We start from the raw sequence: 6,877 nt of genomic DNA, 5'->3' as shown, positions 1-6,877 counted from the left end.
GATCTTCCCTCTCTCAAAGAAAGAAAAGAGGTGACCAATGTTAGCTTCCACTGCTATCACCATTCTTCTCACTATCGTTGTCTCACCATCATCCGGTCGTCCCTCCACCATCCCCTTTGCCATAGCCTCCAACCCCTCTACTCATTTACCAACTTTTGTGCATCGTTTCGCCTGGTCTAGTTCAGCAGTTGGCCGACTGCTTGCTCGTTCATCGTCTGTCATCTGTCGCCTACTCGTCACTAGCATTATTGCTCCCTCTCCCCCATACTCTGCTTATAACTCAGACCGAAGGTAATGACTATTTTCTTGCTTTTTCTTTGTCTTAATTTTTTGTTCAGATTCAGAAAAGTCCATTCCCTCCTTTGCTTGCTTGGATCATTTGATTTAGTTTATTCATTTTCGACTTAGTTAATTTTTTAAGTTGACTTGCCTGTGGCTATGAACTGCGAATGATTTCCTGATTGTTGAAAAATGATTTTGAATTGGTGATTATGATTTGGTATATTAAGAAAAGGATTTAGAGATGTTAGTTTGGTTGGAACCTTAAAGGTGTCAAAGTTGGAATTTTAAATGAGATATTGTCAAAATTTTTATAAGTATTTGAATGAAATTAAATAATAAAAATTTACTTATTTTGGTTTAGTTAATTATAAAAATAATTATGTTTAGAGTTGCTTTAAACGAAAAATAAAGTAATAAAAATGAATATTTAAGAATAAATTATTTTTGAGTCTTTAAAAAAAAGTTGAACTTGAGAAAAAAGTTGAAGTTACTTTTGAGAAAATTTTAGTGAATTTAAAAGTAAATGAATTTGATTGATGAAACAGGATAATTTCCGAGCCTTTCGAAAAAGTCTTAGACTCAAGAATGAAGTTAAAATTGTTCTTGGAACTTGGTTAAACAAAAATGAGATTTATTTGATTTTGAATAACCATAGAAAGGATTATGTTTTTAAAGCGTTCTAGCGATTTTAAAGTAATTGTTTAAGAACAAAAATGGTTATGTTTTGAATCAAGATTTTGATTTAGGAAAATAAGGTTATATTGAGTCTTTTGATGAAAAGAATTTAGGGTAAGTATAATGGAATATAATATTAAGTTGAGTTTTGAAGGGTATGTGAACTCGAATAGTGTATTTAGGAATAAATGAGTAAGGAATGAGATTTTTGGTTTGATACGCACCAAGTAAATTATTAGTGAATTTAAATGGACCAAGTACGATTTTAAAATAAAAACGGTGTCAGTATGTGATTTAATTCGTGATATGATTGTTGAAATTGGCAAGGACGGAGGTTTCATCCCACTTGCATGTTTATGATTAATAATGATTATGATTGAAAAGTGTGACAGGCACTATATCCCAAGAGTGTGGCGGACACTATATTCCGGAGCGAATAGACAAGTTGAGATTGAGGATTCTCTCTGTTGCTGCGAATAGACAAGTTGAGGATGAAAGATTCCTTCTCTTAATGCGGTGGACAAGTTTGAGGTTGAAGATTCTCTCTCTTATCGTATCGGAAAATGGAACAGAAGGTTGAGGATTCTCCTCGGTTAAATTTCTAACTATGGTGAGAACGGTGGTTTGAGGATAATTATCCTTGTGATAAGTGTGAACATAATGAATTATAATTATGATGAGGTTTGATTAAAGTTATAATATTTTATAATTGTGATTTTGATTATTATTTTGATTATGTTTGATTGTGAATATGATTGAAATGAGATAAAGGCTCGCTATGTTGGGAGTAGATATGATGAGAAATGAGAACTTTGATTAAGTCCAGTGATATATAAGAGATTATGATTGATGATGAATGGTTGTTATTGATTATGAGAATTGATATGATAATTATAATGAGAAATGTGATTAATGATTGACAAGGACATGGGTTTGTTCCATTGGCGTGGTTGATACCCCCAAGAGGAGATATACAGGGCACTCAACTCTGCAAGGTGCATAGGACATTTAACCCTGCGAGATATACAAGGCATGTAACGACCCAATTTCTAGTATGTCATGATCAGACTAGAAGCTATGCATTACTAACTTACTTCCCTACTTATTAGCTAATATTTATTATATGAGCATATTGTGATAATAGTATGCCCAAGATCCAATCTATCATGATTGGCTCTCGTGCAAGTGGGAGATTGTTGGGAATAAGGAGTATGACCACAATCCAATCAATCATGTGTTATTATTATTATATTAAAATATTAATATAATAAGGTCTTTGATTAAATTTAGAGATTTATCATTGTGATAGTGATCATAATATTGAGAGATAAATCTTTTATAATTTAATTTAAATTGTTCTTGATCATAGGATTATTAAAAAGGACATTAATAATTCGGAAAGATCAATATATATATAATGGTCTTCATTGGATGAAGATTAATAGATCTCATTTATTAAATTATATATATAGATGATGCATATAGAGATATGACCATTGAACTGACTCACTCTGAGAATTCCTAATGGTTATAATTACCGCATATTTGTCAATAGGATATTCTCAAGATGAACATAGTAATAGAGTCTCCTTTGACCTGCGACTATCATAGTAATTAACAATATATTTATTATACTTTGATTCCGGACACCTAATACCCTAGGGTGCTAGTTGAATGGATATTGGGTACGATTTAAATACTTGTAGAATTAATGATTAGTCAATAAGGAATCCGTCAACTCTCGGTAAAGAGTTTGAGCTCTATGATTATAATGACTGAGATGAATAAAACCTTGGCCAAGAGGATTGAATGAATGAAGAAATGAGTTTCTTAGGTCATTCATAGTTCATTATAATAATGGTAACAAGTTAGAGTTTAACAATTAAACCATACTCTAAGGGTTAACCAAGAGCTGGAAAGATGGAAGGAACTATACTTTGTTCTTCTAAGGTTCTTAGTAAAAATATATTACTTCATACTATTGGGTCGTTGAGGAGTGTTGCTAGACGCCAACCTCGATTAGTAAATTTAGTATGACTAATTTACTACCCACTTAGTATTGAACCTATAGGGTCACACACTAACGAGTGTTCTAATCTTTGCTATAGAATTATTTAATTATTATTTTGATTTGATCAAATAAATAATTATATTGATTCAAATGGAATATTATTATATTCTTTGCTAGCACCAAGAATATAATAATAATATGATAATTGAGAATATTAAATGAGATTTGAGAATAATTAGTTATTCTACTTCTGAATTTGAATTATAAATTTGGATGAGATCCAAATCGATTATGTTTTAAATTATTATGATATGATTACCATGTGTTCATAACACGCAGCGGAAGAAAAGAAGGTAATCCTTAAAGATCTATTTTGTGCTTAAACTTTATTCCAATAATATAATATTTTAGATACAATCACAAGTACTGACTATTCCATCACTAATATATAATATATAGATCAGACCTAAATACCTTTAGACGCTTTAGTAAAAATCATTTTCTCCTTCGATGGTACGAAGGCGCTATGCGTATCCACACCGAGACCAACCTTTGCTGTCAACTCCTTGACCAATGGACATCTGATCTAAATTGAGAAACCTCTTGCAACTCTTTGCATGCCATAAAATTCTTCTCCAAGAATTCGGCTCACATACATTTATGTGTGTAGAGGCAAAGGAATAAAACTCTTGTTATTCTCATCTGTGTCGCATTCCTCTACTCTTGGCATACATATATATAGTATGAGATTTGTTACTGATTTTAAGTTTGATTCTCAATTCAAATTTAAATCATATCTTTAAATTCCAAATTTATAATTCAAATTCAGAAATAGAATAACTAATTATTCTCAAATCTCATTTAATATTCTCAATTATCATATTATTATTATATTCTTGGTGCTAGCAAAGAATATAATAATATTCCATTTGAATCAATATAATTATTTATTTGATCAAATCAAAATAATAATTAAATAATTCTATAGCAAAGATTAGAACACTCGTTAGTGTGTGACCCATAGGTTCAATACTAAGCGGGTAGTAAATTAGTCATACTAAATTTACTAATCGAGGTTGGCGTCTAGCAACACTCCTCAACGACCCAATAGTATGAAGTAATATATTTTTACTAAGAACCTTAGAAGAACAAAGTATAGTTCCTTCCATCTTTCCAGCTCTTGGTTAACCCTTAGAGTATGGTTTAATTGTTAAACTCTAACTTGTTACCATTATTATAATGAACTATGAATGACCTAAGAAACTCATTTCTTCATTCATTCAATCCTCTTGGCCAAGGTTTTATTCATCTCAGTCATTATAATCATAGAGCTCAAACTCTTTACCGAGAGTTGACGGATTCCTTATTGACGAATCATTAATTCTACAAGTATTTAAATCGTACCCAATATCCATTCAACTAGCACCCTAGGGTATTAGGTGTCCGGAATCAAAGTATAATAAATACATTGTTAATTACTATGATAGTCGCAGGTCAAAGGAGACTCTATTACTATGTTCATCTTGAGAATATCCTATTGACAAATATGCGGTAATTATAACCATTAGGAATTCTCAGAGTGAGTCAGTTCAATGGTCATATCTCTATATGCACCATCTATATATATAATTTAATAAATGAGATCTATTAATCTTCATCCAATGAAGACCATTATATATATATTGATCTTTCCGAATTATTAATGTCCTTTTTAATAATCCTATGACCAAGAACAATTTAAATTAAATTATAAAAGATTTATCTCTCAATATTATGATCACTATCACAATGATAAATCTCTAAATTTAATCAAGGACCTTATTATATTAACATTTTAATATAATAATAATAACACATGATTGATTGGATTGTGGTCATACTCCTTATTCCCAACAATCTCCCACTTGCACGAGAGCCAATCATGATAGATTGGATCTTGGGCATACTATTATCACAATAATCTCCCACTTGCACTAGAGCCAATCAATTATGTGTATAATTTTCAATGCACATTTGTGTTTATCAAAACTCTTTTGACCTTAAACACCTTAACTCTCTACTCTCTAGCATATGTACTTGACCTTTTGCAAAATATGCCTAGTGCATAATAAATATCACATTTTCTTAAAACATGAAATCTCCCACTACAATAGTGCATAATTTTATTTTAAAGACAATCCTTATTGAACATGATTATAAAAAAAATCTAAGTAACCATTAGATCTATCTTTATAGAATTGTATCATTATACAAATAGGCTACTTTGTCGAAAAGTTAATTTGACGATCAAACTTTTTATACTTTCAGGAGAAAGTATATCCTCTATTGAGTGGTATACAAATTCTAATAAAAGTAATTGTACTCCCACTCTTTCTTTAAGATGGACTCCCTTTTCTAAAAAGGAATTTAACCTCTTATCATAGACATTTTGTCATAAGAAGAGTGATAAAAATAATCTCATTATTTCTCTAGAGTAACCAATAAATCTGATTTATTGGACCTAATATCAATTCTATTTTTGTGCAATCTCTTAACACATATCTTATTTACAAACTCTAATATTCTTGAGTTTCAGCTTATGCCTTTTCCATATCTCATATGGGTAAAAAATTGATTTAGTGAGAAATTTGTTAATTTAGCCACATTTCTAAAATGTAGTCTAAATATTTAACAAATAGTGATATTCAACTAAATCAAATTTCATGTTTCTTAAACATGATGGAGTACATAGAGTACTAGTATTTATTCACGGAGAGAATCTCATTTTCTATTTAATAGAATATCAATTAGATATTAGAGATTTTACTTTAAACTCTTATAATAAAAATACTCAATATTTTTATTATTGGTCAAACCAACCCTTAAGAGCAATTTTGATTCGCATCTTCAATACTCATGTTGAATTTTTCTAAAAAGATCACAAACCTTAATCATATTAAGGAAAATTTTGTTTGTAACAAAATAAATGTCTAAAAATACTTGCAAGAATAAATCTCGCTAAAGCCATTTGCCTAATGGCATTCCAACTTCTAAAGTTGTTTAATTCAAAATACATCGTCCAATACTCCCACTAGTTTAAACAAAATTTTTTATAGTCATACTTTCTTACTTTGGGGCACCACATCTTCTCAAGATGGTCAGTAGTAAATAGTAGGGAGATGCCTTTGAAATTAGAACTTATGGTTGTCAAAACAACCCATGTAAAATAATATTACAAATACTTCAAAAGTTCTGATCATTCCAAAACCAATTTTATTGGAGGATATTATTTTAATAAAATTATCATCTCCATGATAACCCTTTCATACATGATAACAATTCTCAGATGTTAGCCAATACATTACTTTCAAGAATGCCACACAAAAAATGGACATATTTAAAAATTTAAAAATTTAAAATATGAAAGTAAATTAAGAAATCTATATTTCTGTTAAAATTATTTAGAATCATGAATGAGTACCTTGGTTGTCAAGTTGTTACTCATACCTATTCCAAATAAACATGATTAAATTGCATCCTATACAATTATAATCCCAAATAATTATCTGGTTGTCAGACAATTATTTAACTGAATTATATTTTATACCCCTAAGTTGTCTAGGTTCAAGTATAAAATTAATTCTTTTTATACATCATCATATGCATAAATAAATTCCATCTTTGAGTACAAGTCTCCTGGTTATCAGGTCGTTCCTTGTAAACAAGAGATAAATTTATTTTTTTGCAAACTCCTAACTCTTAGGATTTATCTCAATTGTTAGAGAATTTCTATCAATATTCATGGATTAAATTTTATACTTCCAAGTTGTCTAGGTAAAAATATAAAATTAAATTTCTAATACATTAAATGTATATACTGATTATTATCTTGAAAATAAAACTCTTGGTTGTCAGGCCGCTCTTTATAAT

This window comes from Arachis ipaensis, chromosome B9 (assembly GCF_059453495.1).
Source record: "Arachis ipaensis isolate K30076 ecotype BB chromosome B9, ASM5945349v1, whole genome shotgun sequence".
Taxonomy (NCBI): Eukaryota; Viridiplantae; Streptophyta; class Magnoliopsida; order Fabales; family Fabaceae; genus Arachis; species Arachis ipaensis.
This window is presented reverse-complemented; position numbering follows the sequence as displayed.